Below are 13,116 nucleotides of genomic sequence, written 5' to 3' on the forward strand. Positions count from 1 at the left end.
AGGCTGGTACAATTGCAACATTTAAGAGGCATTTGGATGGGTATATGAATAGGAAGGGTTTGGAGGGATATGGGCCGGGTGCTAGCAGGTGGGACTAGATTGGGTTGGGATATCTTGTCAGCATGGATGGGTTGGACCGAAGGGTCTGTTTCCATGCTGTACATCTCTATGACTCTAAGTACAGGTAAATCTCTGTCAGATGCAGAAGGATCCTTTGGTGCCTTGGACGGAGGTGAGGAGGGTGGTGTGGGCACAGGTTTTGCACTTCTTGCGCTAGCAAGAGTAGATGCTGGGAGTAGCGGGTGAGCAGCTGGGGGTTGTGGACCTAACAAGGGAGTCACGGAGGGAATGGTCTCTGCGGAATGCAGATAGGGGTTGCGAGGTAAATATATCCCTGGTGGTGAGGTCTGTTTGGAGGTGGTGGAAATGGCGAACGTTGGTGGGGTGGATGGTGACAACCGGGGGGTTCTGTTCTTGTTGCAAGGAAATGGAGGGATATCTAGCAGAGATTTACCTGTACTTCCACACATCAACTACTGTCTCCATTGCTTACGATGTGGTCTCCTCTACAGTGGGGAGACAGGATGCCAACTTGCGAAACATTTCAGAGAACGTCTCTGGGACACACGCACGAAAGTGGCTGAACACTTTAACTCTCCCTCCCACTCTGTTAAGGACATGCAAGTCCTGGGCCTCCTCCGCCGCCAAACCCTACCCACCCGACCCCTGGAGGAAGAACACCTCATCTTCCGTCTTGTGACCCTCCAACCACACGGGATCATTGCAGATATCATCAGTTTCCTCATTTCCTCTCCTCCCAGTTTTCTCCAGATCCAACCTTCCAACTCGGCACTTGAACTGTCCCACCTGTCCATCTTCCATCCCACCTATCTGGTCCAGCCTCCACTCTGACCTATCATCTTCACCCCCACCTTTATCTACCTATCGCATTCCCAGCTACCTTCCCCCCAGTCCCATCCCCCCCTCCCATTTATCTCTCAGCCCCCTTTGCCTGCAAAACCCCATTCCTGATGAAGAGCTTATGCTCGAAATGTCAATTCTCCTGCTCTTCAGATGCTGCCTAACCGGCTGTGATTTTCTTTGATTATGGATGCAGTGCTAATCAAGCTGGCTGCTTTGTTTTGGATGCCAGCTTTTTGTGATTCATTGATGAGGACACCCAAATCCCTCTGTTCTGTAGCTTTGTGTAATCTTTTTCCATCTGAATAATATTCAGCTCCTCTATTCTTTCTGCCCAAGTGTAAAATTTCACATTTTACCACATTATATTCCATTCACCTCAGCTCCAGAACATTCCTGCAGGAGTTCATCAGAGCTAACATTTCCATTAAATAATCTCAAATGAAAGTCTAATCCCTGCATTTTAACTTTCAACAGCAGCACACCTTAACAATGTGGTGTTTGGCAATGTGCAGCAATGAGAAGCTGAGTGATGGTACAGACTACAGCTTTCGCCTCAACCAGCCACTTCAGCAGTGAATCTACTGCTGCTATGGAGCAGATCTTTGTGGGCATTATGTGGTATAACCACACAAATAATCAAGTCTGGTCCCATTATACTTAGCATGAGATCGGTTGATTTATTACCCACTACAAAATACCTTATCCACCCACTTATTAACTTGATTTATTAAATTATCTTGCAACTTATTAAATGCAATAACTTCACTGTTACATTAAAAATTCTGTCCAATTCTGTAATAGGACAGTTTAAAGTAAGAGTGCAAGAAGGCATGCCAGAAACAACACCAGGCATAACTAAAAATGAGGTTCCAACCTGGTGAAGCTATATGTGTGTTAACCAACAGAAACAACATGCAACAGACAGAGCTAAGTGACCCCACAACCAATGGATCAAACCTAAGCTCTGCAGTACTAACACATCCAGTTTTGAATGGTGGAAGACAACTAAACAACTCATTGAAGGAGGAAGCTCTGCAAATATCATCATTATCGATAAAACTGAAGGAACTGTGGATGCTGTAAATCAGAAACAAAAACAGAAATTGTTGGAAAAGCTCAGTAGGTCTGACAGCATCTGTGAAGAGAAATCAGAGTTTGGGGCTGGTGAATCTTCCTGCAGTTCTGAGGGTCACTGGTCCAGAAACGTTGACTCTGATTTCTCTTCACAGATGCTAACAGACCTGCTGAGCTTTTCCAGCAATTTCTGTTTTTGTCATCATTGTCAATAATGGGGGAGACCAGCACATCAGTGCAAAGTACCAGGTTGAAAATTTGCATCCATCTTTAGCCAGAAACGTTGAATTATTGATCCATCTCTGGATTCTCAACAAAGCAGGGTCTAATCTTTGTCATTCTCCGTTTAACTGTATTACCATCATTAAATCTCCCACTGTCAACATTCTGGGGTTACCACTGACCAGAATATGAACTTGATAAGCTATATTAACACTGAAAAAGTGAGGACTGCAGATGATGGAGATCAGAGTTCAAACGTGTGGCACTGAAAAAGCACAGCAGGTCAGGCAGCATTTGAAAAGCATGAGAGTCAATATTTTGGGCATAAGCTTTTCATCAGGAATGCAATAGGGTTCAGGTTGAGTTATTCCTAATGAAGGGCTTATGCCCAAATTGTCGACTTGCCTGCTCCTCGGATGCTGTCTGACCTGCTGTGCCTTTCCAGCACCACACGTTTCAACCCCATATTAATACTATGACTACAACAGCAGGTAACTCACCTCCTGACTCCCAAAAGCCTATCCCCCATCTACAAGGTACAAGTCAGGAGTGTGATGGAATACTCCCCAATTGCCTGGATGAGTGCAGCTCCAACAACACTCAATAAACTTGACCCCATCCAGGACAAAGCAGCCTCCCATTTGATTGGCATTACATCCAACATCTTCAACATTCATCTGGTTCACCACCACACTCAGTGAAAGCAGGTGTGTACCATCTCCAAAAAACACTGCAGTAACTCACCAAGGTTCACCTGCTGTTGTAGTCATAGTATTAATATGGGGTTGAAAAGTGTGGTGCTGGAAAAGCACAGGTCAGGCAGCATCCGAGGAGAATTTGGGCATAAGCCCTTCATTAGGAATAACCCAACCTGAACCTTATTGCATTCCTGATGAAGAGCTTACGCCCAAAATATTGACTCTCCTGCTCCTCAAATGCTGCCTGACCTGCTGTGCTTTTTTAGTATCACACGTTTGAACTCTGATCTCCATCATCTGCAGTCCTCACTTTCTCAGTATTAATATAGCTGATCAAGTTCATTTTCTGGTCAGTGGTAACCCCAGGATGTTGACAGTGGGAGATTTAGTGATGGTAATACAGTTGAATGGAGAGTGACAAAGATTAGACCCTGCTTTGTTGAGAATCCAGAGATGGAACAACACCTTTCAAATCCCTGAATTCAACCACCTAAGATATTGGGAACACCACCACCTGCAAGTTCCACTCCCAGCCACTCAGCATTCCGACTATCGCTCTTTCACTCTTACTGGGTGAAAATTGTGGAATTCCTTCCCCTATAGCACTATGGATTTATCTACACCACATGGGCTGCAAGAAGGCAGCTCAGTACCACCTTCTCAACTCGGGAAAGACAATAAAAGCTGACCTATCCAGTGATGCACACATCCCCTGAATGAAAAGAAGGCTGAATTTCAAAAGAAAAAAGCATTTCTGAAAATGTTTCACTCATCCCTTATCAATGCATGATGACATGTCGTTGACAGTGATTCCGTTAATCACTCTCACCCTTTTCCCAAGAATGTGCCTCAGACACATGCTGACGTCACTGGCATTGACTCAACCTGCGTCAGGCTCTGGTTTTGGACCACACGCTCTGTCCTTTTCATCTGCATCACCTTCCTACACCGAGCACTGACGCACGGTAATACAGAGTGTGACTGGGGCTCACTTCGTGCCACGTTTGCAGCTCTATCGTCCCAGAGAGAGGAGACAGGACTACTGCCGTCCCACCACGAGAGTCAACCCCATAACTTGCTTCCAACCTCAGTTGCCCCAATTGCAAATCACATTGTCTTCATAACCCTAGTTGCCCCATCACACAGTCCACTCCAGGAGCTCAGTGCCCTCTACTTGACATTCAGGGAATTGTTCCCTACCCAGTTGTCACTCGTCTCCATCTCCTCTTTCTATTTGCCCTCAGTATCCTCTGCTACACAGCTGCCCCCTCTTCAGTTACCCCCCCCCATTGCCCCAATCTTGTCTGTGACTCTCCCTCAGCTCCTCACCAATAGTCTACAAAACCACCTGAGCCCTCTGTATCTGTCTCCAGTTTACCCCCCCCCGTGGCTCCCTCCCTCTGACTTGCCCTCAGTGCCCGGAGGCTGTGTTCTGGGCGGGGCGATGTGTTCCTGCGTCAATGCGAGCGGACGCTGCTACTTGGAGTTTGGGATCTTTCTGTGCGAGTCTGTCTCAATCGTGATCGGCTCCTGATTGTGCAGCCGCTCCGAGTTCTCTCTGTGTCTGCGCTGATTCTCGGCGGTAAGTCCTTCGTTATCAGGGGGCGGGCGGTGAGTCTGTTTTACCGACAATTTACAGAGAATCCGCCCCTTTCCCCGGGACCCGCTCGGGGTTTCACATCAACCCCCCCCCCCCCCCCCCATTCCCCAAAACTCAGGGGAGTGCCGGCTTCTGGAAAAACGCTGTCTTTAGATAATTTTTGTGCGGAGATTGAGAAAACAATTCTCGATGCGGTAGTGGGGTGGGAGGAGACTCTGCATTGATTAAATTTCCTCATTGTAACTATTCGGAGAGAATGTGGGTTTGGGATGGGGGGGCGGTGGATGTTTATTTGGAATTGGGGCAAAAGGAAGGGGCGATGCCTTTGGGCTCCGGAGAGCGGGATCCAAGCCCCCCCGACCCTCAATAAGGCTCCAGTTGCTGTAGGATCTCCCTCTGCCTCGCTCCGATTTCACTCCGAATTATTCACACACGGTCTCGCTGTAGGGGGAAAAACAAAACTCATATTGGGTTTCAAAATAGAAAAAAAAACAGAATTACAGGAATTCTAGATTATTTTAGCATTTGTCCCTTACCCTCGGGGAGAGTGTCAAGTGAATGGGCCGATTGGCCTGGTGTCCTGGAGATTCCGGTACGGCCAGGACTTATCCCTTTAACACTTGGTTTTACTGGACCGTTTCAACCGCTAATAACAACCGACATTTAACGTGTTCAACTCCTCCCTCATTTTTCCCTCTCCTCATTCTCCTCCCCCATGTGCCCCCTCTCTCTATCTGATCACCCTTACCACATTTTCTATCCTCATTCCCCCTTTGCTCTCCCACCCCACCCCTACTTGCCTCTCCCTGGAACTAGCTCATCAGGTCTGTATTCTCTGGAGTTTTCTGGAATGAGAGAAGATCTGAATGAAGTATATAAAATTCTGGCAGGGCTGGGCTGACTGGAGGTGCTAGAATCAGGGTCATAGTCTCTAGACACTTGGCAGGATGGACCTATGGAATTCTCTACCACTGAAGGCTGTGGAGGCCAAGTCACTGAGTGTGGAGTGAGGGGGAGTGTGGCTTAGGGGTAGACGATCATCCATGATCATGTTGAACTATGGAGCAGACTCAGTGTGTTAAATGGCCTGCTTCTCCTAATTCCTATGTTCCTGTGTGATGCTTCAGTTGCTCAGAGATCCCCCAGGAATATTGTGCCTCCTTCCTTGAGGAAGGATCTAAATGATTTGGTGGTGGTGGTTAGGAAAGTTTGGACAGACTGGGCTTGTTTGCACTAGGGTTTCGATGTGTAAGAGGGGTGATTTGATTGAAATGTATAAGATCCTGAACAATCTTATTAAAATAGATATCAGAAGGACGTTTCCTTTTGTGGGTGTGATCCAGAACTGTTTTAAAATTAGGGATTGCTGATTTAGGGATCAGATCTTTTTTGTCTGAAGGTTGTGAAACTTTGGAACTCTGCCTCATACGATGGTAAAAGTGGGGGGTCATTAAACATTTTTAAGACAAGAGGATAAATTCCTGCTAGGTAGAGCAATCAAAGTTTGTCACGGTAGGTGGGAACGTAGAATTCTAAATAAACAGCCACAACCTTATTGTATAGTGAAGCAAGCTGAATGCTATGTCTATACCTCGTTCATGTGGGCTGCGTAAAACCAGCCAACGCCTGTATTCTTGCTTCACTCGCATTCATGCGGTCAGCTCTTTGTGATTTTGCAAATGAACAGAAACCCAGTCTGTGAATCTCTTCCTATTGGGTAAACTCATGCCTTTCCAGTATCATCCTCATCAATGTCCCTCCACAAGCATTCCAGTGCCTTACAGTGACCAGAACTGAACACAGCAGCTGACGTGTGCTCTCACCAGGGTTCAGTGCAGCTACAACATGACTCCCCTTCTCTCCCTCTGGAAATAAAACTGATTGTTCTGGTCTTGATAACCTGTGGCATAGCTTTCGATGTATTTGTATCTGAGATCCCTCTATTCCTCTCCCAAAGTCACGCTGGCACTTTGTGTGATAGGTGACCTCCAACATTTTCCTACTGAAGTATATAGCTTCATGTTTGTCTGAGTTGGTCCTGCATTTGATAATTATTTCCCATTCTGAATTTTAATCTGTCCTCTAATTTGTTGCAGTTCTCTGTGTTGACTGTCTTCATCATAGAATTTGGTATCAGTCAAAAATTTAGGAATTATATTTTTGACTTCAAAGTCCATGTTATTAGTGCAATTTGTGAACAGCAGTGGAGCCAGCACTGATCCTTGTGGAATATCATCTCCCACTTTGTCACTCTGATTAACTCCTTTTTACACCACTCTCTAATTGTCCTGAAGACAGTGACAAATCCATTCTGCTGCTTGTCCCTGACTCTACATTCACTGACCATAATCAATCATTTATTTTGGGGTATCCTATCAAAGCCCTTTTGAATACCCAGATATTCATTGTATTGCCATTGTTTATCCCCAGTGTTAGTTCCTCAAACAAAAAATTACCCAGGCAAGATTTTCCATTTTCAAATCCATCATTGAATCATATGGGGAGAAAGTGAGGACTGCAGATCCTGAAGATCAGAGTCGAGAGTGAGGTGCTGGAAAAGTACAACAGGTCGGGCGGCATCTGAGGAACAGGAGAATCAACATCAGGTATAAGCCCTTCATCAGGATTTATCATATGGTACAGAATAATCCCTTTGAGTCTGTGCAACCAAAATTATTCTGTTGTCTACACTAGTCCCACTTTCCTACACTAGGCCCATAGCATTGAATGTTATGACATTTCAAGGGCTCATCAAAGTATTTTTTAAAGGTTGTGAGGTTTTCTGCCTCAACTACACACCCAGGTAGGGTATACAAGATCTCGACCACCCTCTGGGTGAAAACATTTCTCATCTACAAAATCTTTCACGTTAAAATTATGTCCCCTTGTTATTGACCCTTTGATTGAGGGGAGCAGCTGCTTTCTATTCATCTTGTCATGTGTCATGTGACCAGAGAGGTGCCACAAGGATTGGTGCTGGGTCCATTGCTTTTCATCATTTATATAAATGATTTGGATATGAATATAGGAGATATGATTAGTAAGTTTGCAGCTGACATCAAAATTGGACATCGAAAAAGTTACCTCAGAGTATCTGGGGATCTTGATCAGATGGGCCAGTGGGCTGAGTGGCTGTTGGAGTTTAATTTGGATAAATGAAAGTTTCTGCATTTTGGAAAGGCAAATCAGGGCAGGACTTATACACTTAATGGTGAGGTCCTGAGGAATATTGCTGAAAAAAAGACCTTGGAAAGAATGACAGGTAGATAGAATAGTGAAGAAGGCATTTGTTAGGCTTCCCTTTATTGGTCAATGCATTGAGAATAGGAGTTGGGAGATAATGTTGTGACTGAACAGGGTATTGGTTAGGCCACTTGTGGAATATTGTGTACAATTCTGGTCTCCCTGCCATAGGAAGGATGTTGTGAAATTTGAAAAGGTTTACAAGGATGTTGCTGGGACTGGCGGGTTTGAACTATAGGAAGAGACTGAACATGCTGGGGCTATTTTTCCTGGAGTCTCAGAGGCTGCTGATGACCTTATAGAAGTTTATAAAATCATGAGGGCATGGATAGGGCAAATAGACTAGATCTTTTCCCTGGAGTGGGGTGGGGGGAGTCTCAAACTAGAGGGCATAGGTTTAAGGTGAGAGGGCAAAGATTTAAAAGGGACCTAAGGGATAATTTTTTCATGCTAAGGGTGGTGCATGTATTGAATGAGCTGCCAGAGGAAGTGGTGGAGGCTGGTACAATTACAACATTTAACGGACATCTGGGTGGTTGTATGAATAGGAAGGGTTTAGAGGGGTTTGGCCCAAATGCTGGCAAATGGGACTGGATTCAAGATATCTGGTCAGCACAGACAAATTGGACTGAGGGGTCTGTTTCTGTCCTGTCCATCTCTGACTCTGTGTCTCTCAAAATCTTTATACATCTTTATCAGGTCCCCCTTCAACCTTATCTGCTCTAAAGAAAACAACTCAAACTTATCCAGCTTTTCCATATCTGAAATGCTCCATCTCAGGCAACACACTGGTGAATCTCCTTTGTGTCCTCCAGTGCAGCCATATCCTGCCAACAGCACAGTGACCAGAACTGCACACAGTACTCTTGCTGTGGTCTAACCAAAGTCCTGAACAGATCAAACACAATCTACCTACTATTATTGTCTATACCAGGACTGATAAAGGCAAGCACCCGGTTATCAACTTGGTTAACTATCTTAACTACCCTATTGACCTGTCTTGCCACCTTCAGAGATTTGTGGTTGAGCACCCCAAGAACCCTCTGTTCCTCTGTCCCTTCTTGCCATTCATTGAGTACTCCATTGTTCCTTTTCCAAAATTCACTACCTCACATTTATTATGATTAAATTCCATCTGCCACTGAACTGTCCTTCTGACCAATCCTTTTATATCCTCCTTTAATCTAATATCTTCTTCGTCACTGTCAACTACCCAGTCAATTGTTGAGTCATCAGCAAACTTGTCATTCCCCCCGCTTGACATCATTTATGAATATCACAAAAAATAAGGGACCCAGCCGTGATGTCTGATACACCACTGCACACCGGGCTCCAGTCATCGCGCATGCGCACACGCACAGCTTTCTGCCACCAAACATTCTGTCCTACCACTGAGCCAGTTTTGGATCCAGTTACCCTGTGTTATGGACTAAGCCAGACCACTCAAAACATTCTTAAACAGGCAGCTCAGACCATAACTTTGCAATTTGTTTCGGTAAGTGTACAGTGAAAATTACCTGGATTGAGTTAGCGAGGTTGACTACTAGATTTTAAAACAGACAAAAATCTATTCATAAATTACACAATGAAACACAAAGAATGGAATAAAGAACCTCTGCAGAACTCAACCTATCCAACAAGACTTAATTATGCTGTTCCAAGTATACACACCAGTCCCAATAAACAAACTCCCTTTAAATAAATGGAATACATGCTTACAGGTTGAAGTTGAAGGACAGAAAGAGAGAGTGAGAGAGAGTTTCCACACAGCTCCCTGTAGAACTTCCAACCAGTTCAAGACTGAACTAAAATTGCGCAGCTCAGAGAGAGAGCGAGAGACGACCATGCCCCTTTCTTTATACAGGTCACTTCTAACGCATGACCACTTTGGCTTGAAGTCTCACCTGTTTATATATAAACAAAAGGCCTCTCAAAATCCTTTTCATCTCTGTACCAAGCCAGACTGATCTGAGCCTGGCCTGGTTTATTGCCCCTCTGAATAAAAATCAAGGACAGAGTATCCTTGAGCCAAGGGACAGCTTTTAGATAAGAAGGACTAGCTTTGTGAGACCTTCCCCCTCCCCCCCTTAAAAAAAACACATAAATGCTAAAGATGGCTTCATCTTTAACTCTTCAAAACACGGTTCATAGTCTAAACACACATATAAACTATTAAACATGTAAACAGGCCACAGTACACCCTCCACCGAATGCCTTTGTCTCATTCAAGTTATCGATAATACTCGGCAATCACGTTTTCATGACCTGCCACGTGCACAATGTCAACTTGAACAGCTGCAACAACAATCTCCATCTAAACAGTCTGGCATTTTTGTCCTTAAATCTTTCCACAAATGTCAATGGGCTGTGATCAGTGTGTACGATTATCTCAGATGCATTGCTGGTAACATAAACACTGAAATGTTGTAATGCCATCACCAAGCTTAAAGTCTCTTTCTCCACTGTTGAATATTTCTGTTGATGAATGTTCAACTTCCTGGAAAAATACCTGATGGGTCTTTCTATTCCCTCGTCACCCTCCTGCAGGAGCACCACAATGACACCCACATCACTGGCATTGATAGGCACCTTGAAAGGCTTTGTGTTTTCTGGTGTGGCTAATACTGGGGCAGTGGTTAACGCTGATTTTAGGCTGTCAAATGCCTTTGACAGTCTGCTGTCCCAATGCAACGTCTTGCCCTTTTTTAACAATTCAGTGAGTGGAACAGCCACACTGCTAAAGTTCGGCACAAACTTACAGTAAAATCCACTCAATCACAGGAACCGTAGTACTGCTATTTTTGGTGACTGTGTGGGAAATACCCCAATTACTTTCATTTTTCGGATCTCGTAAGGCCATTTGTCCATGTGCAATAACATGGCCAAGGAAGATAATTTGGGCTTTGACAAATTCACTTTTAGCTAGGTTGACTACCAAGCTGATGGGTGAGTCTCGAACCAGGGGACACAGTTTAAAAATAAGGGGTAGGCCATTTAGAACAGAGTTGAGGAGAAACTTCTTCACCCAGAGAGTGGTGGGTGTGTGGAATGCTCTGCCCCAGAAGGCTGTGGAGGCCAAGTCTCTGGATACTTTCAAGAAAGAGTTGGATAGAGCTCTTAAAGATAGTGGAATCAAGGATTATAGTGGAATCAAGGGGATAAGACAGGAACAGGATACTGATTGAGGATGATCAGCCATGATCATAATGAATGGTGGTGCTGGAAATGTTCCCTCCATGAGTGACTAAAAATCACCAGGTCATCAATATACACCACACAGTTGGGTAATCTGGCAATGACCTTCTTAGTCAGTCTCTGAAATGTGGCTGGAGCATTTTTCATACCAACTGGCATGACTTTGAACTGATATTGTCCATTTGGTGTTACGAAAGTTGAAATTGCCTTTGCTCTCTCTCTGACAGAGGTACTTGTCAGAAGCCTCTGAGCAAATCCAACCTGGAAATGTGAATTGCTTGTCACGCATTTTCAACACAGTCCTCTAATCGTGGAATTGGATATGCATCAGTCTTTGTAATGGTGTTGACTTTGTGATAGTCCACATATAACTGTTGGGCACTATGTGGCTTTGGCACCATGACTATGGATGAAGTCCAGTCACTGTAACTCACTTTGATTATGCCATCTTGGAGCTTGCGCTCTATCTCATTCTGAACCTGTGCCAACTTTAGAAGGTTATGCCTGTAAGGATGTTGCTTAATCAGAACAGCATCTCCTTGTCTACGCCATGCACAATTAGGTTAGTACTTCCGAGTGTATTTCTGCATATCTCCCCATGTGATATTAATAAGTCTTTCAGGTCATTTCTATTTTCTTGTGGAAGGTAACTGAATAACTTATCCCAATTTTTGACAACTTCCTCATTGTCCAATTTGATTTGAGGAATGTCCAATTCAGAATCTCCTGAACTTGGTTCTTCCTTCTGTGCTGTAATCATTAACACCTTCTCCTCTTGCTTTCCTTCCTTGTCAAAATACTTTTTGAGCATATTCACATGACACACTCTGTGAGATTTCTTCCTGTCTGGAGTCCTTATCAAGTAGTTCACCTCACTCAATTTCCTCTCAATTTGATACAGCCCACTAAACCTTGCCTTTAAAGGCTCATCTGTTACTGGAAGTAACGCAAATACCTGATCCCCAATTGCAAAATTGTGCACTTGTGATCTCTTATCCGCTTCCTGTTTCATTGTATGTTGTAATACCTTTTAAATGCTGTCTAGCCAGCCCTCCAGCTCTATTTAATTGTTCCCTAAAATTTGACACGTATTCCAAATGAGTGGTCTCTGAATTCTGACATATTAATTTCTCCTTAATCAGTTTTAATGGTCCCCTTACTTCATGCCCAAAAATTAATTCAAATGGACTGAATTTGGTCGATTCGTTTGGTGCATCTCTGATCAAAAAAGTACAAACTGAATACCCTTATCCCACGCATCTGGATAATCCTGACTATAAGCCCTCAACATGGTCTTTGGTGTTTGATGCCATCTCTCTGTTCCCTGTGATTCCGGATGGTATGCAGTCAATTTAAATTGCTTTATTCCCAAGTTATCCATAACCTCCTTGAATAGTTTGGATGTGAACTTTGATCCTTGATCTGACTAGATCTCTATTGATAGTCCGTATCTCATAAAAAATTTAAGTAATGCTTCTACAACCCTTTTAGCTGTGATGTTGTGTAACAATCCATTATTGTTAATAAAGACTTATTCTCACTTTTTGTTTGAGGTAGGGGACCCACGTAATCAATCAAGAGTCTTGTGAAAGGTTCTGCAAATGCTGGAATAGGTATTAAAGGTGCAGGTTTTCTTACTGCCTGTGGTTTTCCGATTAGCTGACATGTATGACACGTCTGGCAAAATTCAACTATATCTTTGTGTAGTCCAAGCCAGTAAAAATGTATTTGTATTTTAGCCGATGTTTTCCTCACTCCTAAATGGTCTCCACGTTGTAGCTCATGTGCCATGCATGGTGCCTCCTTTCTGTACCCTACAGGCGAAACAATTTGATGAATCTCTTCCTGTTTCTCATCTGCTTGAATGTGTGATGGTCTCCATTTCCTCATTAAGACATCATTTGCTAAGTAATCAAGAACAGTAGTGGGAGACCGTGTATTGAGTCAGAAGAGATAGGAGAGGTCTTGAATGAGTACTTTTATTCAGTATTTACAAACGAGAGGGACCGCATTGTTGAAGAGGAGAGTGTGAAATGGACTGGTAAGCTAGAAGAGATACTTGTTAGGAAGGAAGATGTGTTGGACACTTTGAACAACTTGAGGATAGACAAGTCCCCCGGACCTGACGGGATATATCCTAGGATTATGTGGGAAGCAAGA

The 13,116-nt window shown here is 43.9% G+C and overlaps 1 protein-coding gene across 1 annotated transcript in view; it reads left to right on the forward strand.

Moving 5' to 3' along the window:
* Nucleotides 1-3,853: 3,853 nt before the first annotated feature.
* Nucleotides 3,854-13,116, forward strand: part of LOC122564240 (sodium-dependent neutral amino acid transporter SLC6A17-like) — a 93,481-nt gene continuing 84,218 nt past the window's right edge. The window contains exon 1 of the mRNA XM_043718938.1: nt 3,854-4,500. The gene's annotated coding sequence lies outside the window, so the exon portion shown is untranslated. The remainder of the gene's footprint in view (nt 4,501-13,116) is intronic.

Source organism: Chiloscyllium plagiosum, chromosome 28 (genome assembly GCF_004010195.1).
Source record: "Chiloscyllium plagiosum isolate BGI_BamShark_2017 chromosome 28, ASM401019v2, whole genome shotgun sequence".
In the NCBI taxonomy this organism is placed as follows: domain Eukaryota; kingdom Metazoa; phylum Chordata; class Chondrichthyes; order Orectolobiformes; family Hemiscylliidae; genus Chiloscyllium; species Chiloscyllium plagiosum.